This window comes from Pleurodeles waltl, chromosome 3_1, assembly GCF_031143425.1.
Source record: "Pleurodeles waltl isolate 20211129_DDA chromosome 3_1, aPleWal1.hap1.20221129, whole genome shotgun sequence".
NCBI classification, from domain to species: Eukaryota; Metazoa; Chordata; class Amphibia; order Caudata; family Salamandridae; genus Pleurodeles; species Pleurodeles waltl.
Window position 1 is genome coordinate 1,331,254,842 of NC_090440.1, and position 25,613 is coordinate 1,331,280,454.

General features: G+C 45.9%; 1 protein-coding gene across 7 annotated transcripts in view; it reads right to left on the reverse strand.

Annotated features, from left to right (window-relative positions):
• Window positions 1-232: 232 nt before the first annotated feature.
• The window catches only part of SLC35F5 (solute carrier family 35 member F5), a 575,369-nt gene continuing 549,988 nt past the window's right edge, over window positions 233-25,613 (reverse strand). For all 7 annotated transcript variants that reach the window (XM_069224683.1, XM_069224682.1, XM_069224686.1 and 4 more), the window contains one exon: window positions 233-2,397. The gene's annotated coding sequence lies outside the window, so the exon portion shown is untranslated. The remainder of the gene's footprint in view (window positions 2,398-25,613) is intronic.

Here is a 25,613-nt window from a genome sequence, read left to right on the forward strand (position 1 = left end):
ATGACAATACATTTTTAAACATTAGTGCCTAACCCCTTAGCATAATCCTTCCCAACACATCTATGCAGTTAAAACCTTTACTTAGAAAATTAGTTTGGATGAATCTATGAAATATCAGGTAACATACATACCTGCCACTACAGTAAGCAGTGGATTTCAAACTTTCTAGCTCCTGTTATTTAAAAAACGCTGGACAAATGGACTGATTTTAACATAAATGCAAAGAAAAACCTTAGTGTCAAAAATATCTTTATTTCCTATGATTAAATCACAATGCATACTCAATTCTTGATATCAATATAATAATGAACATGAATACAGTTTCTACATTCACAATAAGACTTGGTTTATTTGTGGAAACTAGTGCTTATGGTACATTTTTGACAATTCCTTCTGCAGTCACATTCTCTCTTATATATGAGCAAAAAGATTTTTTTCTAAAATGTCACATAATTTATGGATTTATTTTGTTTGCCCTGCACATTGCTAAGCAAATTATTAATGGTGCATCTATCTGTAAAATTCAGCATCAAAAGAAACATTTGGTCGAAATCCAAGCAAGAATTAACAAAGGGAAGTAAGATTTTATTTCCACTATGTGCAAACGTTTTGAAGTGCCTATGTAATACATGCACAAACTGTAATGAATTATGTGCACCTCTAATGATAAAAAAAATTCAAAAGGTAACATCTAATATATTGTACAGATGCTCTTTACATAGACTCCAAAAGTAAAAAATTCTGAATTTGACACAATCCATAGCAGTTTTAGACTAAGGGCCTGATTACGAACTTGGCGAATGGGATACTCGGTCACAAACGTGATGGATATCTCGCCCACCGTTTTACAAGTTTCAAAGTATATAATAGAACTTGTAATATGGCGGACTGGATATCTGTCATGTTTGTGACGGAGTATCCCATCCGCCAAGGTCATAATCAGACCCTTGGTGACCCATCACAATTGCAATTCTAAAAAAGATGATGGGTCAGATGTATGACCATTTCATTTGGCGAGTCTCTAACTTCAACTTTTGTGCGAGTTTCAATATGAGACTTGCAAAATTAAATGTACAAATGTGTCTCAGACATATTTAGCGATGCCCAATGGGGTCGCAAGGACCTACCTCATCAATATTCATGAGGTAGGTCACATTTTGCGAACCCATTGGGAATGGCCAACCTCACAAGGATGGTGGCCTGCTGAGGATAGCAGACCACCATGTCTGTGACTGCTTTTTAAATAAATCAGGTTTTTTTTTTAATGCAGTCTGTTTTCCTTAAAGGAAAACGGGCTGCATTTCAAACAAAAAAATGAAAAGTTTTCGATTCATTTTTTTTTTCCAGAGTAGGCAGTGGTCTGTGAGACCACTACCTGCTCTGAAAAAATATCTACGTTTGTATTCACAAAGGCCTTCCAGTTTGCAAATGGGTTACCACTAACTTGAATCTGGTAACTGAGATTGTTTTGTGACCGCATTCACAGCCTCGCTATTAGGAAGGAATGCCCCTGGCACGCCCCTTCCTAATAGTGACTCGCAAAACATTTTGCGATTCGGTATTGGATTACGGAATCACCATATGGGGTCTGTACATCCAGAAATGCTTTTTTCTGGGCGCAAATGGCCTGATTATGTGAATCAGGCCGTTTGTGACCAGGAAAAAGTATTTTACATCTGGCCACAAGTATCTTGATGTTTGGTAACAACGCCAATTCTCTTTTTTAAGTTATTTATATTCACGATATATGAAGTATTGTGAACAATAAAATCTAAAGAGAAGGTAGAACGGTATTAATGTATTATGTGGATAGAACAAAACCCTTTTGCAGTAGTGTAATGTAATGTATGAACACTTGTATCTGAAGGATAAGAACACAGACAATTATTTTTCTGGTATTCACTCGAGAAAAAGCTAAATTTAAATGCATGAAATAAAATCAGTACCCACATTCCCATACAAATATATATAAATTTATAAAAAAAAACTTTGCTCTAATTTACAGAGTCACAAGTTACAATCGTATTTACAAGCCTGTGCTTTAAACATAACATTCAGAATAAAAAAAATTCCAGCATTCCTCAAAATGTTTATTAACTAAACAACTAAACACAGAATGGATTTCAAGTCATTTGACCAACTGCTAAACTTCACAGAGTTAAAAAAAAATCTAGTGTACTTCCATGGTTTGTGTTCTCCCGATTCTGTAGTAATTTGTGAAAATGCTCATTTTAAGTTGAGGTGCAGACAAGCTGGTTGAAAGACATATTTGAGAGTCTCAAAAAACTGAAACTCAATGTTTTCAAAAGTAAAATTTCAGAATTAGGCACTGAAATATGTTTCCGGTTGGACTTTCCCAGTGATTGTCTTCTTGTTGCGTAGTGCTTCACCTTTAAACTAAGGAAACATGAAAAGAATGTTTTATAAAATTTCAGCACAAATATTTGTAACGCTTGGCCAAATACAGTAAAGCATACCTGCAACATTCTCTTTGAAGTTCGCCTGTTGTAGATACCATGCTGTGTACAATCCTGTCATCTAGCACTGGGTTTGTTTATTACATGAAAAAGATCCTCATTTAGAGTTTGACAAACTGTATGTATTCCGTACTATCGGGGAAGCAAAGGCAAGGACTCCACTGCTCCAGAGGACTATAGCCCGGCATATGGAGGCAATCTCTGGACCTTCATAGCAGCTGCTGCAGCAGTTGCAACACTAAAGGCAGTGAACCTTTGCAGTGCAGCCACCATGTTTCACGTAGCCCGTCAGAAAACATTCTTACGTTCACAAACAAATTCCTAAAGCAGGACTATATTTGTAAAAAATAAAAATGAATTGTCTAGACAGGCTGAGCATTTTTTTCACCCAGGGTGTGGGGGTTATTCTCCCTCTTTGTCCCCAAAAACCTAACGCCCCTGAAAGCCTAAAAAGGCTTTTTTATAAGGTGATGGGGTTATTTTTTTCCTGTTTGGGACCGTAAGGCTTTTCCTGGTAGTTCAGAAGAGGAGAAAAAGCACATTGGATTGTCCATTCTAAATAGGGCAGGCCGTCTGAGGTACTTAGACCGAAGGAAAAATTACAGTACGACAGACTCTAAATAAAAGTGGGCGGATTATCAATTTGGCATTGAGGGTACTCCATCTTCTTTGTCGCAGACCACCCTGTCCACCAAACTCTAAATAAGCCCTTAAATTTTGTTTTAGAGAATAACTAGTGATAATGTATTTGAAAGCAAAATCTTTCAGCATGCAGATTTCATCTTACATCGTTTTTAATTCCCATAGGCAAATCTGCTTGCCTGTGTTAAGTTTAAATGCTTTGTTGAGCCAATGATCAAACCGCCCAAGTTCCATTCAACGAGGAGGTGGGTGGAGCATTCGATTCTACAACACAACAGGCAGACAACAGTTAGGGTTTCATAATGAGTTCGCCGCCCGCCAAAGTCATTGCCGCCATTTGACCGCCAGTGCAGTCAAGCCCCCGCCGGCACTATTCTGAGTTTCCCGCTGGGCCGGCGGGCGGAAACAGTGTTTCTGCCCAATGGCCCAGTGGGAAACAGGGCCTTTACATTGATGTCGGCTCCTAATGGAGCAGGCGCCAATGTGGCGGTGTGGCAGGTGCAGCAGCACCAGTCGCGCATTTTACTGCCCGTAATTCAGGCAGTGAAATGCACAACGGGGCTGTGCATGGGGGCCCGAGTCCCCCATTCCGCCAGCCTTTCCATGGTGGTGTTAACCACCATGGAAAGGCTGGCAGAATGGGACCCATAATCCCCATGGCAGCAGTGCTTGCAGCACTTCCCTTGTGGATTTGAAACGCAGAGACCGCTAGGCTGCCTGGCGGCGGCAGCCTGGCAGTGGTGGCGTTTCGATCGTGGCGGCTCCTCCACGGTCATAATATGGCGGGCGGACCGCCACTACCGCGCCGGTCCACCCGCCACCGTGAGTCTGGAGGTCCATGGACCGCCAGACTCCTAATGAGGGCCTTAGTTACAGGTAAGTCACATTTTCCTTTGCAGCATGCTTTGGTGTATGTCCCATACCTTAAGGCTGAGGTGGACAGAAAGTAGAAGTAGTTGGAGTAAGCAAAATGTTAGTTACCCTGTAAGCATCAGTCATACTCCTCCCATCTAGTGTTGGGCTCGGACATGTGAAACTTGTTTTTGTTCAAAGAAGGCTTTTTCAGTCACGAGGTGTGGCAACTCCGCCTATTGAAGGCAATGCGCATGGGCATCGGCTTCACAGTCATACTGTTTTTTCCCCCGCCCACAGGGTGAAGGTGTAGACGGAGAACAGAGATATAGAAAAGATTATCTTGCACAATAAAGAATTAAGGTAAGAGTATCTGCAACTGACCCCCAGACGGCCGGGGAGTAGGGTGGACGCATGTGAATCTACAACACTACATGCCACAAACAGATGCTTACAGTGTAAGTACCATTTTCCATTTGTGGCATGTGTAGCTGTACATACACTTGCTGTGCATAGACTGTAAAGCAGTTCTCCCAATAGCTTGAGGATGTTGTAAAAGACTGTAACAGTGTGCGTAACGCAGCCTGGCCAACTTGAGCTTGTTTTCTAGCCAGAACATCCACAAAGTAATGTTTAGTAAAGTGTTGGGAGTGGACCAAGTAGCTGCTTTACAGCTGTCTGCTAGTGGCATGTTTCCTAACAAAGCCATCCAAGCCCCTTTTTGTGAGTATAATGGGGTCTCGGAGGGGAGGTAGGGACCTTTTACCCTTAGCATAAGTTTGAATACACTTGACAAGCCAACAAGCAATTCCTGCTTGCTTTGCAAATAGCGTGGCCATTTTGTGGCTTGGAGTAGGACACAAAGATTTGTTGTGTCTTACAAAAGGGTTTTGTTCTATCCACATAATACATTATTCCATTACAGAATGTAGAGAAAGAGAGAGAGAAAACTGGCAGCTCAATTGTTTGATTCAGATGAAAACTGGAAACTACCTTGGGAATATATTTGGGGTTGGTTGCGAGGACCACCTTTTCTGGATGAACCTCAAAGGTGAGACCATGTACCTTACTGACTTGTCCAAGGGAAGTAATGGCTACAAGGAAGGCTACCTACCATGAAAGAAACTTAACCGAGAAACAGTAAAAGTGCTTCATAAGAGGCCCTATGAGTCTAGTTAGAACGATGTTGAGATTCCATACCGGGTCAGAAGGCATCCGAGACAGGATAGCCCACTTAAGCCTTTCCATGAAGGCCTTAGTGACTGGTATTCTGAATAGCAAAGTGTGTTGCCTGTTCTGTAGGTAACCAGCCACAGCAGCCAAATGTAACATAATGGAGGGTTAGGCAAGGCCTGACTGTTGAAGGAGGTAATAGACAACTGTAGGAGCGGGAGAGACGGAAAAGCATAGGCAAACATCCCTGACCAGTTCATCTATGACCATGGACCATGGGTGGCATTTGCGTTTCAGGGATGGCAAACAGGTCTATGTGAGGAAACCCCATCTGCAGGAAGTGAATGAATAGGTTCTGGGGGTGCAGTTCCCACTCGTGGACTTGATGATACGTCTCTGGACTAGGGCAAACAGCTGTGGTGAATGCATGCCCCCTGGCTTTTGTATGTAAAATGTGGAGTTGTTCAGGCGGACTAAAAGGGCCTTGCTGTGAATGAGTAGAGGGAATGCTCGAAGAGCAAATTGAATAGACAGCAATTCCAGTGGTTTATGTGCAGGCCCTGGTGCGCTGGTGTCCACAAGCCCAGGATTTTGCGGTTCTTATAGATGCAATCCCCATTCCATGAGCGAGGCCTTCTGAGGTGATGGTCTTATGCGGAACTGGGTCTATAAAGGACTATCTCCGCAACAGGGTGTTTGCATTCCACCACTTCAGAGGGTGATGTGCACATCCTGAAGTGTGACCATGTGGAAATGTTCCAACAGGATGTACTTGTTGAGGGGACAGAGGGTCCAGTATAGGCCAAAAAGAGCCATCAATTACAGGGAGTACTGCCGCGATGTAGTGGTGGCACCAGCTATATGGCCGTTTTGGAAAGTAGCGCAAGCATCTTTTCTTGAAGCAGACGCTGGTGTTCTGTGGACAACTTGTAAGTTAGGTATGTTTGGGTGAGTTCTAAACAACGCCCCTCTGGTATGATGTTTAAAACTCAGTGGTTGGAGGTAACTGCCTCCCAGTGAGGCAGAAACCCCTGCAACCTGCCTCCGACAGGTGTTGGATGGTCGGGGGAAGAAAAAGAGCATCACTGTTTTGGGGCAGTGGCGCCTTTCGGAGCTGCCACTTTGCCTCTACCCTTGCCACTGCCTCTTTATATCCACACCTATATTAACCCTGTGAAGGAGTCTGCTGCTGTTGTCACGTGGTGGAAGTCTCAGGTGTGGCAACTGTCTGTAGAGCACCTATGGCTTTAGCTGTACCAGTATCCTTCTTGATCTTTTTTTTTGCATCTCATCACATCGAATGTAGGTACTGGAGATAATCTTTCTCTCCATTACCAACTCATGGCCCTGCTTGCAGTATTGCTCTAATAGATGCTGGATAAGCTCTTCCATCTGGTCCCAGTGGGCATGATCATATCTGAAGAGCAAGCCGAAAGAGTTGGTGATGCCCCACTGTGTAGCAGGTTGCGCTTAAACGTGCTTGCCAACAGCATCTATTTTCTTGCTTTACAAGTCTGGAGGGGACGCATTACCTGTGGCCTCGGAATTGGCTCTCCTTATAGCTGTATGGACCACTAGGGAATCAGTGGGGGGGGGGGGGGTGTTGTAAGTGCCCTCTGATATAGGGGAGGGTCTGAGGGAGAAGTATTAAACTTTTTTGCCAACTCAGGGAGTGATGACTCGGTCTTTTATGGGCTCTTTGAAGATGTTCCGAGCAGGCTCGAGTACGCCCTTCAAAATGGGCAAATACTGGAGGTACCTCTGGGTGGAGCAGAGGGCTTCCAGCAGGAAATCATCTTCCTCAAGCTGAACATAGAGATCAACCTTAAGTAAAGCAGCCGCCCTGTGTAGAACCTTGTGGTAGGCGGTGGTATTGTCAGAGGAGAGTGTTTGGCGAGATATAAATCTGGGTTGGTGTCTGGTGGGAGATAGGCCCGATAGTTGACCTAAGGGTTAGGAGCCCGGGGGTTGATAAGAGAGATCATAGAGAGATCCTGGACTGTAGCCATCCCCTGAATATGGAGATCCCTGTGGTGAAAGCAGGTGAAGGCCTACACGCAGTAAAAGGGAAGTAGGAATAGGACAGGAAGGGGAAGGATAAAGAGGTAGAGGAGGAGGGGAAAGAGGAGGAGGCCTGGCAGGGCCAGGCAGCAGTGGAAAGGTGCCTCTGTCCTGGCGCTGAGGTTTTTTGGGCATTGGCTCCGTTGGAGGGTTGAGGGCCTCTTCGAAAATTAGGCTCTTCGTGTAGGTTTCCTTGGGTGGTGGAACTGGCACAGCCAGGAACCTGTGTGTGCCCAGCTGCATATGGATCCTCTGCAGGTCTGCATCTAGGCTGGTCGTACTCCTCCAAAGATGGCCTGGATGGAGCCATAGAAGGTTGGGTCCAGAATACCTAGAAGTGGGTTTCAGCTCCAAAGCTTTTGACTCCAAATGTGCCTGAGCCGGTGTCTTTGGATCTGGTGCCAAAGAGGCAGTGGCAGTCAAGGGGCAAGGCTTTGTGACGGACTTCATTGCCAAGAGTTGTCAAAGTGCCGGCTCCGGCTCAGTAGTTCAGTGCCAACTGTGGCCATGAGGCAGTGGTGGCCCGGAGCCATCCGAAGAAGCAGGAGAGATTGATGCTGGTCCCTTAGAAGGATGGATGGCAGTGGTACTCACTGTGGTCTTCAGCAATGGCTGTTGGGCTGGCAGGAGCCCTTCAGCATCACACTCAGAAGTGGCCTCCTCCAACGGCAATGTCGTTTTCATCTTGGCACCAGACATGCCGGGCTGCTGCAGAGCTTCGTCCTCGCCTTCACTGAACCTATATAGGGTGTTCTCCTCTCCCCAGCGCTGCGCCACTGAAGCCGAGGCAATGCAACAGATTCCTCTTAGTTGTCAGGGGACAGGCACAGGTTACAAACTGCATGCAAGTTGTCCTTGAGTACTTGGAGTGGCAAGAAGGGCAAAACCAAAAAGAAGTACCTTCCATTATATAGACAGACATTCTCAAATGTTGAACGTGATGGGATTCTAAGGAGCCATTCCCCAATGCTGATAATTCATCAACCACAAAGAAACAGTACTGAAGTATCACTCGACGGTAGACCAACGAAAAGTGGTATTGTATGGACTCATGCAGGACATTGCCAAAGGCCCAGTGAGAAAACCAGGTGGCGTGGAACCGGAGCTCCTGTATACACATCTGAACCCAACAGCAGAGAAAACAATATGACTATGGAGCAGATCTTTTGCATATGGTCTACAATAGGTGGAAACGCCACACCTTGTGAATTGAAAATACTTTTTCGAACAAAAAGTTGCACACACCCGAGCCCAACACTAGATTAGGGGAGTATGCCCAGCAGTTGTGTCTACAGCTGCACATGCTGAATTTTTTAAAAACAGTTTGACCTGATTAAGATTTCTTTTTATGTCAACACAGAAATAATTTGTGAATGTATGCTGCTTACAAAAATAAAGAATTGGGATGTTACCAAGAAAATCCTTTAGGGTACCTTTTCCTGCATAGTTTCTGTAAACTGTCTGTCTTTGCCTGCAATACTAGCATGAATACACTGCACAATCCATCTCGCTATGCCTTTAGAAATGGCTGTCTCAAGATGGGAATGTGCAAAGGAGGAAAGGAACCTTTGCTTGTGTAAAGATCAGGTTCTGTCTATATTGTATGAGTGTTCTTCTAACACAAGTGAATGCAGTGCCCTTTCTGTCCTGCCTGAAGGATTTTGAAAGAATGTTGCAAATGTAATGCTTTGATTGGGGTTAAAATGGAGATAAACCCTTTGGAAGGAATCATAGCAATGTGAGGAAGACTATGCCTTAATGAGCCTGAATAAAAGGTTCTTTAACTGATAGCACTGGGTTGTTGCTAATTCTGGACACTGACATGGCTGCTAGCAGAAATACAACTTTCCACGTTAATGCCTGAAGAGAGCATCAGTGCAGTCTCAAAAAGAGGAACCACAAGTCTTGAAGAACAATGTTAAGATCCCAAGCAGAAATGCAAGGTGCTCTAGTCCGAATAACCCTTCAGAATGAAGACTTCAACGGCAGAGACTTACTAAAAAGAAATGGAATGTCTGTTTTGTTAGTATGTTGCTATTCATGACAAGTATATAGAGGTACACTAAGTCTGCCTCCTAGAGGGAATGAAGGTATCTATCTTTGTGTGATGGAAGTGTAGGGAGTGTGCAGAGGTTGTTCACAGTAATTTCAACTTTGCCACATACCATGCCTGTGCTGTGGGGCAGCGTACTTCCTCAAGACAACCCATACACTTTGAGATTATATTAAGGTAACCCAGGAGCCAAATAGATGGACTGAGATTGGGATGGCAAATCTGACTGGTATGCATTGTCAACACGTTTCAGCGAACCCCCAACTTGCAGTGTTGATGTACTGACATCTCAGGCAACAGAAGTGCAATACCTGTTTGGAACATGTTGGTGCCATTAATATCCAGGCATGTTTGTTTCACCTTTCTTATCATTGCTGGAATCAGTAGAAGAGAGTGGTAAGCATGAGCAAATATCAATTACAAGGTTTTCCACAGAGCATTCCTTGGGACTGGGGGTGTGGAAATCTAGATATGACCTTATTTTTGTTTTGGACTGAGGCAAGCAGGTCTATGTCTGGTGTGCCCCACCTTTGTATGCATGAATCAATATTCTGTGACTTATTTCCCACTCATGTGTGTTCTAACTGTGCCTGCTGAGTAGGTCTGCAAAGTTGTTGATTGTCCTTAGAAGGTCTTCTTCCAGGAGATGAATGTGGCATCTGTGAGCCCAGTGCCACCTTTATTGTGCAATTAACGCACATCTCAGCATAGTGAATCCCCGTTTATGGCTATATTTTGCACATAATTGACTTTTGATTTCCCTTCGGAATATTTTTCGCCCTGAAGAAGCCCAATTGTATTGGGCGAAACGCGTTGGCTGTTGGGTCATTGATTTTCCCAAATCTATTTTGGCATCAAGTGTTTTGGACCAAATAAACCTTTTGGAAGAAATCTGTGAAAATTTGCGTCATTATATGTTCTACAATATGAAACCATGTACAATTATTATCCGTGACTCTGTTATTGATTATTAATTGTGGTGCACAACCCTCTTTTTGTATTGGTGTTTCACCTTGTTGGTTCTTTGTGCAGTAGGAACTCTGTTGGAAGTGCACACTTGATTTTTCTTTATATATTATTGTTCATGTACATTGTGATTAATTGGTAATTGTTAGGGATTGATGCGTCTTCTCTCTGGGCTTACTGCACTCTGTTTTGATTAAGGTATTGAGTCTCTCATTGTACAATTGGATGATGGTTGAGCTGGAAAAGTCTGACAGAAGTTTTGGTCTCTGAAGAAATTACATCAGCAACAAGTTTAAACATTCCTCTAGAAACACTGTTACCAGACATCTGTTGAGAGGTATAGTGCTACAAACTAGCATCATCTGACACGTATTTTTTCTAACAGCAACTTATACAACATTTTAGCTTAAGGGAGGCAGTTACGGTGCCAGCTTTTTCCATATGACCTGCACTTGACATGCCTCTTCTCTCTCTAGTGCTGGGGATGATCAAGCTACCTTGGTATTCAATACTGCTCTCTGATAATTCTGTATCTGTAGTGGCTGCAGGTTGGATTCATGAGGACAGGTAAAGTACAAGTCACTTACCGTCGGTAATGGTATATCTGGTAGAGACATATTCTAGTTGCAGATTCCTTACCTTAGAATTTCCCCCAGGTGTCAGACTTTATCTGGAGATTTTGCTTCAAGCAGTACCCGTTCGTGCCATTCAGTGGCGTTGGTCGACTTCGCAAGCGTCGTGGTCGCCGTGATGACGTTGCAGTCGTATATAGGCGCCATTCCGGTGCGCTGACGTCAGTTTCTTTTCATGACTTTCCATGCCACTAGTGCGGAGCCATGAAGAACACTGAGAATGGTTCTCCAAAACTAGGGTCCTTAAAGGGAAGTTACTGTCCCTAGAAATCTATTTGCAGTGGGGGGAGGATGGGCGGGTCGGTAAGAAATCTACAACTAGCATATGTCTCTACCAGATATATCTTTACCGAAGGTAAGTAACTTGTACATCTGATAGAGACTTCTAGTTGCATATTCCTTACCTTAGAATAGATACCCGAGCAATACCATCCCCAGTAGTGGGTTGCAAACTAAGATCACACCAAAAAGTCCTGCAGGACCGAACAGCCAAAGTAGCCATCTCTGCGGACTTGACTGTCCAGGCAGTAATGCTTAGTTAACGTACGCAAAGATGCCCATGTTGCTGCCTGGCAGATATCCAGGACTGGAACTTCGTCTGCTAATGCTGTGGTAGCAGCAGTTGCTCTGGTGGAATAAGCGCGCAAACCCTCAGGGGGTTGCTTTTTCACCAAGGCGTAGCACATCTTGACGGAGAGGACTACACATCGCAAGATGGTCCTCTTCTGCACTGCTCTTCCTTTCTTCACACCCACATAACCCACAAAGCGTTGATTGTCCACCTTGAAATTTTTGGTACGATTTAGGTAGAACGCCAACACTCTTTTTGGATCCAGGCGGTGGAGTCTCTCCTCATGAGAGGGATGTGGGGTTGTGTCAAAAGTAGGCAAGGTGATTGTCTGACCTACGTGAAAAGGTGTCACTACTTTGGGAAGGAAGGAAGCCCTGGTTCGAAGCACCACCTTGTCAGGATGTACTGCTAGGAATGGTGACTTCGAAGAGAGAGACTGGAACTCACTATGTAAGCAGAGTTAATGGCAATCAAGAAGGCACTTTTAAGGGGTCAAGCGCTGTAGAGGACAGTTGTGGAGCAGCTCAAAAGGAGCACACATGAGGTATGTGAGGACCAAGTTCAAATCTCACTGAGGCATTATGAATGGGATAGGAGGAAAGAGATGTGTGAATCCTTTGAGAAACCTCCCAACAATGGAAGATTTGAACAGAGAAGGTTGGTTGGTAGCTCAAAAAGGCAGAGATGGCAGACAAATAACCCTTGAGGGTGCCCAGAGCAGACTCCTCCTGTGCAAGAGAGAGACTAAAGAGGATAACCTCTGAGAGAAGTGCAGAGAGGGGATCAACAGACTTGTTGATACACCATGCCACAAATTTCATCCAACAACAGGCGTATATAGTTTGGTGGATGGTAACATTTCAGTCTTCACGCAAATGGTCAAAAGGTGTCAGCTGCTGCCGCTCAATCTCCACGCAAGGAGGCGGAGACTAGACAGGTACCGGTGAATGACCGTCCCCTGCTGCTGCAACAGAAAATCCTCCCAAAGGGGCAGTCTGATCGGAGGATTGATAGCCTTGCTCAATAGCTCCAGATACCATACTCTTCTTTCCTAGTCTGGAGCCACCAGGATTACTTGTCCCAGTCTTGCCTGATCTTCAGAAGTCTGGGCAGAAGTGGTATCGGCAGGAAGGAGTACAGGAGGCCTGAGCTCCACTCGTAACGAAAAGCGTTGACGAGTGAGTGCCGCCTTGGAAACTAAAGTATGCAAAACAGTTGGCATTTTGCGTTATCTGCGGAGGCAAACAGAACTAACAAAGGCTCTCCGGACTGCTGAAAGAGACCTTGTGCCACCTCCGGATGAAGACGCCCTTTGGGACTGACTATGCATCAACGGCTGAGTTTGTCTGCTCTGACATCCAGAGAGCCCACCAGATGTTGAACCACCAGTGAAATGCCATGGCGTTCCAGCCATGTCCAGAGGCGAAGAGCCTCTTGACAAAGGGTCCAAGACCTCGCTCCGCCCTGCTTGTTGCAGTACCACATGGCGGTGATGCTGTTGGTGAACACCCGTACCACTTTCCCTTTGAGAAAGGGAAGGAATGCTTTCAATACAAGTCGGATCACCCAGAGCGCCAAAAGGTTGATGTGGAGCTCGTACTCCGCTGGTGACCAGAGGCCTCTGATCTCCGCCTCTCCCATGTAGCTGCCCCATCCCAGGAGTGATGCATCTATCACTACTGTGAGATATGGTTGGTGAAGGGAGAGGGATCTGCTGTTGACCCAATCTTGATTTGACAACCACCACTGCAGGTCTTTCACAGTTCCTTCTGAGATCAGTACCATATTGGAGAGATTCCCCCTGATGCTGCGCCCACTGGAACATCAGGTCCCACTGCAGAGCCCGCATATGCCATCCGGCATGTTGTACCAGCAGGATGCAGGAGTCCATGAGGCCCAGCAGCTTCAGAGTCATTCTCACTGAAATCCAGGATAGTGGTTGAAGCATCAAGATCATAGCCCGAATATCCTGGACTCGCTTTTCGGGAGGATAAGCCCGAAACCTCACTGTGTCCAGAACAGCTCTGATAAAAGGGAGCATCTGAGAGGGAGTCAGGTGTGACTTCAGCACATTTATAGTTAACCCCAGCAAATGCAAGAGGTTTGCCGTAATATGGAGGTGGAAGACAACTTTCTGGGGTGTGTCCGCCTTCAACAGCCAATCGGCAAGGAAGGGGAAGACTTGAACCCCTAACCTGCACAGATGAGCTGCAACCCATACTATCACTTTCGTGAACACCAGAGGAGCGATTGTAAGGCCAAAGGGGAGCAGGGTGAACTGAAAGTGCTCGTGACCAACCACGAATTGCAAGTAGCGTCTGTGGGTCGTCAGGACGGGAATGTGAAAATGGGCGTCCTGCAAGTCCAACACTATCATCCAGTCTCCAGGGTCCAGGACAGAAAGGACCTGAGCTAGGTTTAGCATCTTGAACTTCTGGAGGACGAGACTGAGGGACTGGAAATCTAGGACAGGGCATAGGCCCTTGTCCTTTTTGGGTACCATAAAGTAGCCGGAATAACCACCACAACCTATTTCTGGCACAGGAACCCTCTTTATGGCTCCCTTGGCCAAGAGAGCCTTGACCTCCTCACAGAGAAGTGCCATATGATCTTCTGATAGATCATGGTGGCATAGCTGGAGGAGAAGTCTCGAAGGGGAGGGAGTAACCCCTTCGGACAATTTGTAACACCCACCTGTCCGTGGTAATGGATTCCTAGTGGGGCAGAGGATGGCGAATCCTGCCGCCAATTGGTCCCGGATGTTCCACGGACTAGGAAGGCCTGGAGGCAGAGGAGGGGTGAAATGGGAAGGCAGCTGGCTCCCTGATCCACAAGCTTCTCCTCCAGCTTGTGGGATCCCAGGGCCGCAGAGAGGCTGTACAACATGCACGGTTAAATGGCCGGGTGCAGGTGGAAAGGGACACGGCTGGTTGCCCCTTCCGTAGCCGCGAAAAGTGGACTGTGGGGGGCGAGGATCAGCTGCGAGGCAAGGGACAGAGTCGTAGCCCGGGAATCCTTAACTTGCTTGAGTGCTGAGTCCGCCTTGTCTTCGAAGAGACAGGTTCCATCAAAGGGCATGTTCTTTAAGGATTGCTGGACATCCCCCGAAAAGGCAGATATCCACAACCAGGCGTGGTGCCTCAAGGTCACCGTCAATGCAACCAATCTGCCCAGTGAGTCGGTCGTATCGTCCACAAGGAATCACGATCTTCGCTGCATCTCTACCGTCCATAACAGCTTGGGAAAGAACGGTTCGGACCTCCTCTGGGGCTTGAGGCAGCAATTGCGCAACCGTATCCCAGAGAGTATGGGAATATCAGCCCAAAAGACATGCGGTGTTCACGGTCTGCAGTGCTAGACTGGCGGAATAAAACATCTTCTTCCTCAAGTTATACAGTCTTTTGGATTTCCTGTCCGGGGAGTAGTAGGGAATGCGCCAGAGGATGACGAAGCCTGGATGACAAGGCTCTCGGGTGTAGGGTCAGGAATTTTGGGTCGGTTGATGCAGGCCGATGGCAGAGGGCCACCGTCCTATTTAGAGGAGCCCCTGTGCTTGCTCGGGACCAGGTAACCAGAAATACGTTGATTGTGGGCCCAACCGATGTTGGAAGCGTCGACGTCTGACCGATACCAGGGAAGGTCGTGTTGGCACAAATGGGGTCGGGGCAGATCCGGAGTCGCAATCCACATTCAGGGCCGAAGTCATCGACTTGGAACCTGAGGGAGCCCTCACCGACTCCCCTGGGCTCAAAGGCGCTTAGGGTTGGTCGGTCTGCCCAAATATGAGGTGCATGGCCACATAAAATTCATTGAGTTGGGCAGGGGTGGCACCAGCTCCCGGAAAGTCAGGCAGGCGCAGAGCGGGCCATGACGGAGGCTGCAAAGGCATTGGCCTAGAGTGTCGACACTTCTCCCACCTCGCATCGTTAAGCGATGGGGTGAAGTCAAAGAACGTTTGGCCTTCTTCAACTTCTGCTTGTGACCCAAATGTCCAGATGACTTGGACGAGGAAGAGTGGTGATGATTCCGTGACAGGTCTCCTCACTTTCTTCTCGAACGAGACCAGGAGCAACGCGGAGTCGAGTGCCAGGCCGCCATGAGCTCAAGGGACCGCTCCGTCAAAGCTTTCGGGTTCATGGCCCGACACTCTGAGCACGACTTTGGGTCACGGTTGCGCTCCAGACACCAGAGGCAGACCAGGTGCGGATCAGTCACTGACATTCAGGGACAGGAGTCGCAGGGCTCGAATCCGGTCTTTCAGGACATCCCTCAACGCATCCAAAACTCATCAAAACAAATTAACAAAAGTGTTGCAGTTAGTGAAAAAATTACTAGGGGGTAAATCTCCGGATCTGCACGTAGGCTGACGGGGGGGATCTGCTGACTTTGTGCTTTCATGAAGACATTCAGGGAAGGTGAATGAACGCTATGAAGAATACATGCAGCACCATTAACATATGCGTGTTAATTATTTTCCTACATTTCCAAAGGTGGTCACTCAACTTTCTGCTGACAGGAGTTTTGAGATCTAGACAAATGTACCAATGGAAGAAACAACTGTGGTGCATCTGATGTAACCTTGAAAACGTCCCCTCTGCAGGGACTGGATTTGTGCAATTTGTTGTTGTGCTAGTAGCTGAAAAGACTTTCTGCCCTGAACAGCTTTTCTACTGAGATGATAATCGCACCATGTTTATTGACAAATTTTGAATAATTGTTTTGTTGAAGGGCAGCAACAGATATGACCTATGGGTGTCCATTTTCAAGCTTTTCAAGTGCCTCATCAGATGCATGCCATTAAATAGCAGGTCAAACAGGTATTATAGTGCTTTTGGTTAGAACCTGGAAATATGGAGCCAGGCGTGGCATTGTAGAATGACGCTGGTGTTTTTCTAGCAATATATGCTGCATCCAGAGAGAACAGTATGCTTGAGTTAGAAATGATTTTCCTTTACAAACAATTTATTCACCATTCAAGAAAGTATTGGAGGAGGGATCTTCCATTTCTTCTCATTGAAAAGGGTCACACCAGTTGCGCTTTTGGGATCTTGATATTCACCACGAGGGAGCTACGTCCATTGCTATTCACCTCCCCCAGCATCACTGCATTTGCTTTCTTTGTCTGCAGGTGTCCATTCAGTAGCACCCTAATTAGTGGCTTGCTTTCGAGCTTTGTGAACTAACACTGAAACAGGACAGATATGACCTTGAATATAAAGAGGATCCTGAGGTGGTGTTTTATCTCAGTACCAGAGCACATCCTATTCCAGTGCAGGAGCAATCCAGCTGCCCTCAACTCCCACCAATTACATGATAGAGTGTGTAGCACTTCCCTCAATGGCTCACATACACGTCTCTCACCAGCCACCCTCCCCAAATCCCTTTGCGCAGTCTTCATCAGCTCCCATTTTTAACTCAGAGGCAGGTGGTAAATGGGGGAGTTAAGGGAATACCACACAAAATTGGATTTGTAAAAAGCATCCACATCACCATCCTCCGTAACGCTGGGGTTACCCTGTAATAGGTGAAATTTGATGTGGAGCTACCAATCGGTATTATTAATTCTGCACACCTGGTAGGTCTTCACCTAAATAAGACCAGCTTGTAATCAGGACCTAGGTGTTCTACACAATGTCTTTACAGAACTTCAAAAATTTCTGCAAAGTGTTTTAAGACTGGGAAATGGTGTTCTGTTCTCTACTATTATAGATGGGCAGTATTTAAATGAGGAAATCACATGTTTATTCTACAGGCATAACACCAAGAACAAGGGTAAACCCAATTGTTTTAGAGCCTGCGGCAATACAACATATTTAGGAAACAATGGTTCACTGTGGTGTGAATCCCAAAGCAGTTATTGTTATATTCCATATAGAGAACAATACTGGTTAATTCTGAGTATATGGCAACCAAAATATGTACACAGTAAATATGTTATCCCCAAAACATAGATTTCAAATAAATAAAGATCAGGCAAATATACTCTATAACAATTTATTTCCACAGTAACAATAGTATGTTTAAGCAGTTTTTTTAAAATAGTTTTCTTGCAGTATTTTTTTAATTTTATAAGCTCCAGTGCTCACACATGTGAAGGACATGTGCAGTGATACGCTGACAAGTAAGAAAACAATGCAGATGAAGCACAGAGCGCAGGAAGATGACCAAGCAAGTACATGTAGGAAAGAAAGTAAAGTAAATGCAGAGGCATCTGTAACAACCAAAGGTTTCTGGAGAAGAGAGTGAATGCTTGAGAATCTACAGCACTACATGCCACGAACAGCACCCACAGGGTAAGTAGTATTTTCCGTTCATGACGTGTAGCTGTAGATATGCATGCACTGCATAGAATGCAAAACAATTCTCCTATAAGCAGTGGCTAGGCAGGATGTTGCAGAACACTAAAAAAGTGTATGCAGTACTGCCTGCTCTACTTGAGCTTGCTGGCATGCGAGCACATCCACACAGTAGTGTTTGGTGCACATGTGTGGCGTAGACTAGGTAGCTGCCCTACAGATGTCAGCTCTAGGGATGTTACCTAGAAAGGCTATGGAGGCTCCCTTTTTGCATACAGAACGCGGTCTTAGTGCTGCAGGGAAATGTTGTTTGGCTTTGGTGTAGCAAGCCTAGATGCACTTGACCAGCTATTGTGCTACCTCTGCTTTTGAAATGGCGCTTCCTTTGTGCGGTTTAGTGCAGGCAAATAACAGTTGGTGAATTTATTGAAATGGTTTTATCTTATCAGTGTAATAGATGAGGGCCCTCTTTATGTCTAGTGTGTGAAGGGCTCTCTCTGCTACTGATTCCCACTGTGGGAAGAACACCAGGAGCTTGATGGTTTGAATGAGGTGGAAACGTGATACCACCATAAGGAGGAATCTTGGGTTAGTCCGACTGTTGGCGTGAGCCTGAAAAAAAGGCTCTTTCAGTGTGAGAGCCTGGAGTTCAATGACATGTCTAGGAGAGGTGATAGTGACAAGAAATGCTACTTTCCAGGTTAGAAACTGTAAAAGGTGATGGGGCTGAAAAGTAGGCCCAATGAGCCTAGTGAGAATCACACTGAGATTCTAGGAAGCCACTGAAGGTAACTTGGGGGCATAGCCCTCTAAAGTTGCTCCATAAAAGCTTTACTAACAGGCACTCTGAATAGTGACATGTTCCCTATTCTGTAGGTATGCTGCAACTGAAGCCAAATGTAAACAAACGGATGTGTAATCTAGGCCTGAGCATCACAACTTTAATAGATAAACTATCTTGCACTGTTGGATTCAGTGGAGCAATCTGTTTAGGTAGTTAGCAGTGAACCAGAGTAGTGAGGCAGCAACCCTTTTTGCAGATGGACATACATTCAGGAGGACACTTGAGGTAGACTAACTCTATACCTCAGGAGCCAAATTGAAAGGTTGAGCTGCTCTGGGCTGGGGTCCCTAACTGTGCTGTGATGTTGAGTGAGGAGTTCTAGCTACATTGGAAAGCTTCTTGTGAGGCACTACTGACAAATCAACATGGATTGTGAACCACAGTTGCCTGGCCAACATGGGAGCCACCAGGATGACGGAGGTCTGCTGGAGCCTTCGTTGCCTGTAGTGGGAGATGCGGAAAAGCATAGGCAAATGTCCCTGACCAGTTCATCTATACAGCACTGCCCAGTGAGTGCGGGTGTGTGTACCTGGAGGCCAAATTTTCAAATTTTGGCAGTGACAAAAAGATCTACTTCGAGAAACCCCCTAATGGGGAAGGGTGAAGACAGGACTTGGGTGTGGAATCTCCATTCATGGACTTGTTGCTGCATCCTGCTGAGCAAGTCTGTAAAGTCGCGTTCCACTCCTGGAAGTTACTCTGCTAGTAGAAAGCCTTTGTGGTGGAGTGCCCAGGGTCAACTGCTCCACCTTGTTTCTGTAAGTAGTATATGGCAATCGTGTTACTGTGCGAAGAAGGACTACGTGGTTGGAAATGTGATAAAGTAAAGCTTTGAGAGATAGTCAGATATCTAACAGCATGAGGTGGTTCATGTGGAGATCCCGCTGATGGGGTGTCTATCAGCTTTGGAGAGTTAGGTTTTGCACATGCACCCCCACCTGGTGAGGGATTTACCTGTGGAGATGATCACTTGTGGAACTTAGTCTAGAAAAGCTCGTCCTTGCAACCGGTTGCTGGCATTCCACCATTGCAGAGAGAGATAAGTACATCCCCAGATCAACACTAGATCCTCCCAGTGACCCCCCCGCTTCTGACCAATGTGCCACAAGTCACTCCTGCAGTGGGCGCATGTGGAGATGGGCATGGGGGACTATGGCAATTTAAGAGGCCATCAGGCCGAAAAGACATATGACTGTTCTAACTGTTACCTGGCGATCTGGCTGAGAGAGAGGGAGCAACTTTTGAAAGGCTTGAACCTGTGCAGGACTGGAGAAGGTTCTTCCTACTACAGCATTAAGGACTCTGCTAAAAAAGAGCTGGGTTTGTAGGGGGTGGAGGTGAGACTTTGTAGTACTAATTGAGAACCTTAAAGTGTGAAGTTGGTCTGTGGTAGCCTGGGTGTGAGCCAAGAACTGATGCTAGGTTTCACTCTTGATCAGCCCGTAGTCGAGGTATAGGGTGCCGTGCTGGTGTGACGGCACAGGCTCTATAGCCACTCTGAGTAGGAGCACTTGGACTTCCTCTTGGAGGAGGAGCTGATGGTCTGTAGAGATGGAGTGTTTTGGGGGGTGGAGGAGGTAGGGTGGATATTTGGTTCTGGAGCACTGAGTTCCAGACAGTGGCCCTGCTCTAGAATGGAAAGTACCCACTGATTTGTGTTGCCAGTGAGGAACTCCTGCAAGCTTCCCTCGACAGGGATTGCATGGCGAGGGGAGGGGGTGTCTATTTGTCAGGTGCAGTTTCCGCCCGCACCCCTCTGCTTCTACCCTTGGAATTATTTCTCCTTTAGGCACCCTGGAGTAAACATAGGAGGGTTGCTGCTGCTGTTGCCGCTGGTAGGATGTGGAAGCCTCTTGGGAGGAGGCTTTGGTTCTGCCATACAACTGGTACTTGCTAAAAGAACTATGTGACCAGAACAGCCCCCATAGCCTTAGTCTGTCCATGCCTTTCTTGATTTTCTCTAGCATCTGATCAACTTAAAGGCCAAAGAGATGTTCCCCATCAAGGGGCATGCTGATCAGATACTGTTGGACCTCAAGTTTGAACCGAGAGATATGGAACCAGGCATGGTGACGTATGAGGACACTGGACATTATACCCCTAGAGGCCTTGTTGGTGGCGTCTAGAGCACAGCAAATGGTAGTGATAGAAATAGCATGCCCTTCAGCCACGGATTCCTGTGCCTCTGCCTATACTGATCTGGGAGGTGTTGGATCAAGTCTCCCATCTTGTCCCACTGGGCCCCATCGTACCTGGAAAGTAAGCCAACCAAGCGGGCAATACACCTGTGAGTGGCCGATGGAGCGTCCACACTCTTTCCAGCTGCATCAATCTTCTGACTCTGTATCTGACAGCGGGATACCTCTGGTCCCCTGAGCATTTGCCCGTTTGCGTGCCGTATGCACCTCTAACAAGCCTGATGGGAGTTGGCCTCTTATGTATGCCGGGTCCAGAGGGGATGGCTTGTATTTCTTAATCACCCTAGGAGTGACCACCCTAGCTTTCACTGGGTCCTTAAAGGTAACATTCCTTAAACATGGGTAGATATTGAATTGACTGCCGGGTGCTGGAAAGCGTCTCAATGAGGAAGTCTTCCTCCTCAGGGGCTGTGTGGAGATCTACCTGCTGAAAGGTGGCTGCTCTACAGATGACCTCATGGTAAGAGGTGGTGTTGCTTGGAGAGGAGGACTTGCCTGGATATAAATATGGTCAGTTTCCCCCGGGGAAACCACATCATAATCATTCGAGAGATTATCCAAGGACACAATCATACAGGGCATCTTAAGGGTCCACAGGTTGAAAAGGATTCCCCTCACCGTAGGACGAATGTGAAAAAGTTGGCAGAGGTAGCCAACGTGGCAGTACGGGGATGTGGAAGGGAAGGAAGAGGAGGAGAAGGAGGAGACACCAAAGGGCGAGAGGGCAGGATCCTTTATCTTGATTCTTGTTCAGCTTGGAAGTAGGTGGAGGCTCCAATGCAAACATTTCCTCAGAGGTAAGCCTTCTCTTGTGAGGAAGAATCTTCTGCACCCTTGGTTTTGGTTTAGCTGTAATTTTCACAGTGTGGGGGTGATTAAACAGTCTCCTCTGCTGAGTGTCCAACTGCTCCTGGAAACGTAGTAGAATCAGCAGTTTTTGATCCTCGGAGTCTGCTGTGGATAGTTGTTTGAGTGCTGAAGGCTCTTTTAGATACGAGACAGATTGTTCCAGGCATGAAGAGTCCATAGTGCAGATTCCGGGGACCCAGATGGCGTAGAGCGAACTGCTGGCGCCGCAGACGGCCAGGTCTTAGGCTACTACCTCAGCATTTTGGATTGAGTTGGTGTTGTCTCCAAAGCCTTGCATTGGCGCCGCCATGGATGAGATGCAGTGGCGGACTAGAAATCTGTGTCCCCAAAAGTGGGCTCAACGCCCAACCCCTGGAGGGGTAGTGGGCGACCGGACGGTGAGAGCTGTCCTCACTATTAATGTTTTCTGAGAATGGCCGGTGTAGGCTGCGGATCTGCTGTCTAGAAATTCAAAGTTGAATCCAGCTCCAGTTTGAAGGAAGCCACTTGATTGCTGAAAGAAGCAACATCCGCCGCTCCTTAGAAGTCCTCCACAAAGATGTCTGGGATATCCTCGTCTCGCATCTGTTCCATGGTGCGTCGAGCAAGCTGGCGGCTCAGATGGGTTTGGATGGTCTTGGACAGAAAGGCGAGGCAAGTGAAGTAGGAGATCTCCTCATGCTCCAGTGACAAGCAGAGGTTGAAGACCAAATATCCACAAGTACTTGGAGTGGAACTGGGGACAGTAACGAAAGGGTGTCTTTTTCATCACCGTCTGTGCATTCTTGAAAACTAAGCTTGCTGGACAGGGCTGAGAGGAGCGAGGCCCTGATTTGGGCGTCAATGAAGACCTAGCCTCAGAACCGAAGGAAGAACTATGGCGGACACAAAGAAAATTGTAAAATAACCGATTGTCTCTAGCTAATGGGAGCAGAAGGCTCAAGAGGCCCTGACGAAGATCACCATGTGGCATCAACTCAGAGTCCCAGGGATGCATTTCTGAACCAGATAGTGTATGTATAACAATGGAGCCGCTGCCCATGCACATTACCAGTCATTGGAGGAGTCACTACACCTAGTGCACCGTAAGAATTCTTCAAAGAAAAACAATTTGTACATGTTTGAGTCCAAAAAACAGATGGGAGGAGTTTGCAGAGCATGTGTATCTACAGCTACACATGCCACAATTATTACTTTACTTCCAACGCACGACACAATACTGTATATAACAGTCAGACAACAGAAACAGGGTACACTGTTGCTGGTAGCAGCTTAAGCTGTTCACATCGGTAAGGTAAATTACAGATCTAATCAGCACAAGATAAGACACAATGGGAAAAGTGGTAGGTAAAGATCTCCAGACACTCCCCTGGGTTCTCCACCCATCGCCTAATATGACTGTGGCTGGATTCTTGGTAGAGCGTGAACTATATCAAAGTTCTCCCTGCAATGACTTGCCTTCAATTAGTCTTGGACAGGCAGTGCTTGGTTCTGCTGGTTGGCCCCTGGAACAACACCACTTGAAATTATGTGTAATCCAATGAAGGCCACTAGAAGAGGCCATGCTTAGTCTTCCCCAAGCAACGCTACTGCTGTCTCTAACCATTGCACCCTGTGCACAGGAACCGGGTTGTGTAGGCAGAGCTGTGTAAACACAGGTGATGCCACCACATCCAGCTCGCTTTGGTCAGTGATGGGTGGATCTTCTCGGGGCAGGGGGTTGGGGGGGAATCTTCCTCTCATTTGAACACAAAACTCATCACCCAGACAGTGGAACAGCACCACCCAGGTCAAAGTTGTGATCAAAGTAGAGGTAAACATAACAGAGTGAGGTTTTGGTCTGTCTGTAGTGCCAAACTTCTAGAAGTGCTTTTGCTTCTTATGAAACAGCCACTTAATGCAACTGTGATTTTCCTGTAGCATCACGATGTCACAGGCAGTCATGTTTTTTTGAGAAAACCACCAAATGTGGTTCTGATTTAACTGAGTGTGAAGGCACCACAGGCAATTCTGTTTCTTGACACACTGTAGGGGGCACTAGGGTCTTGAGGCTCCACCACACAGACTGGTGGTGCAGATCCTTTGTGGGTGCTACTGCAGGATGCTTCAGTTCTTCCTGGCACAGCTGCTCAGAGTGCTCCTTTTTAGGCAGCTTCCCTTTAATGCAAGTGGAGTCAGCAATCACAAGCACTGGATCAAATAAGTTTTTAAGTCTCCACTGAAATGGGACCCAAAGCTACTGACTGATGAGAAATCTTGATTGCCCAACCATGGGTTTCACTACCCTACTTATACCAAGTTTGCAGATAGCAATTTGTGCATTCCACAAATCAAGATTTGGAACTCGTTTGAGGCACTTCCTTACTTTTGTGTATTCCTCCCAGATTGGTCAAGCCACAGCCTTTGTTTTATAGTGGTTGCAGGAAAGTGTGGTGGAGCTGGGAGCTCCCTGTCAGGGGAAATCCAAAACAAAGCCACAAAAAGATGACACAGATTTCCTCACTTTACTATCTCTAAATCCTGTTGGGGGTAATACCTGTAGGAAAAAGTTGCTCAGGAAGGGTCAAGGGCTCTCTTCAGAAGAAAGAGGATACTTTGTAAACTATCTTCAAGCCTTAGTAAATGGTCTACTACAAAGGATTTGAGGAATGATTTGGGGGGGGCCATTAAATTCACATTGCTGTATGGCAGGCTCTCTCAAAACTTCCTCTTAATTAACACTCCTGCTGGAAATCAAATGGATTCATGTACTGCCACAGTCATATGCAGCACATACTGCCCTTGTATATATTACTGCCCATAAAAGGGCAGACATACATGAACCATACATATCCCACAGGGATGGAGTACTGCAGCCAGTTACATGGAAACTACAGACGTATCTAGCACTGGAGAGGTCAGAAGGAAACTCACCTTGTGACGAGCAAAAAAAAAAAAAAAAAAAAAAATTGTGTCCAGCAACCCTAATGCGTTGCTGTCATTACTGTCAGTCCTCAACAAACAGGGAAGCTGACTTTGTCTCACAAATCCGATCAGCACAGCTCTGAATTGCACTCTGCACAATGTTGTGTGCACGCAGGGCAATAAATAAATAAATTTTAAAAAAAAGTTATCAAAGTTGCTCAAAAGAAAGTCAGTCTCAAGCCATACATCAGACTTTTTCCGTCCTAACAGAGCCTAAACCCTAGACTGTTGGGAAATACCAAGCTTTGTTGTATGGTTGAGTTATTAGTAATTGGTCACACCACTCCTCATGGGGGTCAGTGTATGGCACAATGTAGGCATTATTGTGGTCTGTCACTTTTTGAAGTAGCCCTTTGACTCCTAACACTGCAGAAAGTTAAGTTTCTTCACCTTTTTCTCACCTGGTATTTAGAAAAACAGAAATCTGGCTCCATAGACTGGAAGAAGATTTTGTAAAGAACATGTCTTTATTGAAGCAGGATAATCTACAAAATGGAGTGCAGTGAAAAGAGCCGTTGCTCAGGGCCCTTTTGGAAACATAATACAGAACATAGGATGCACTTTGAAAGAAGTAGAGCAAGTTGCAAGAGAACTACATTCAGCTAGTACTAGACCAGTGTTTCCTAAACGGTGGGTCACAAGTAGATTTTTAGTGGGTTGCGAAAGTCCTGGTCTACATGTAACTTATATTTAAATGTATAAGTCCTCTTTGTGTACCAGTACAGAACAATGTTAAAATGTTCAGTTTTAAAACAACATCTTGCAACTATGCCCAGTCAAGGCTTTGAGTGAATTGTTCAGTATGTGTTGCTGCTGTTTTTTTACTTCACAAAGTTGTTTCAAAAGACAATGTGCTGACTATATGTGACCAGACACAACCATGCCACAATTATGACTTCCACCCAAACTGAGATTTATGGATGTAGCATAACAGCCTTGGCCTTGTCTAATGTATGTATATATATATATATATAGATAGATAGTAGATATCTATATATATATCTATATATATATATATATATATATATATATACA